This window comes from Corvus kubaryi, unplaced genomic scaffold (assembly GCF_017639235.1).
Source record: "Corvus kubaryi isolate FWS band 111438036 unplaced genomic scaffold, C.kubaryi_AGA036_p1.0 78, whole genome shotgun sequence".
NCBI classification, from domain to species: Eukaryota; Metazoa; Chordata; class Aves; order Passeriformes; family Corvidae; genus Corvus; species Corvus kubaryi.
The window spans coordinates 9928953-9929320 of record NW_024582065.1 but is presented as its reverse complement, the minus strand read 5'-3'; positions in this window follow the sequence as shown (position 1 = coordinate 9929320).

Genomic DNA, 368 nt, shown 5'->3' with positions numbered 1-368 from the left:
TTTATTCCTGTCGCGTTAATGTAGACGAAAAAAAAAAAATTGTACTTTTGAGATGATTTTTGAGAATTTTGGCGTTTAAAAGCACAGCGCCCGAGAGGCGCCGGAGCAGCGCCGGGCACAGTAGCGGGGTCGGGGCGCCCACGGCGGGGCCGCCGCGGGCTCGGCTCGGCGCCCCCGCCCCTCACAAAGCTCACGGTCCGGTCCCGGGGTTAAAACCCACGGTCACACCGCCCCGGCAAGTCTTTCACACACCGTCTGACGGTAACACGGCAGCGCGGGCGCTCCGGGGCCTCGGGGGCCGCGAGGGGGGACCCCCGCGCCATTCCACGGCGCTCCCGGCGCCTCAGGAGCCGCCGAGCGCCCCCGGC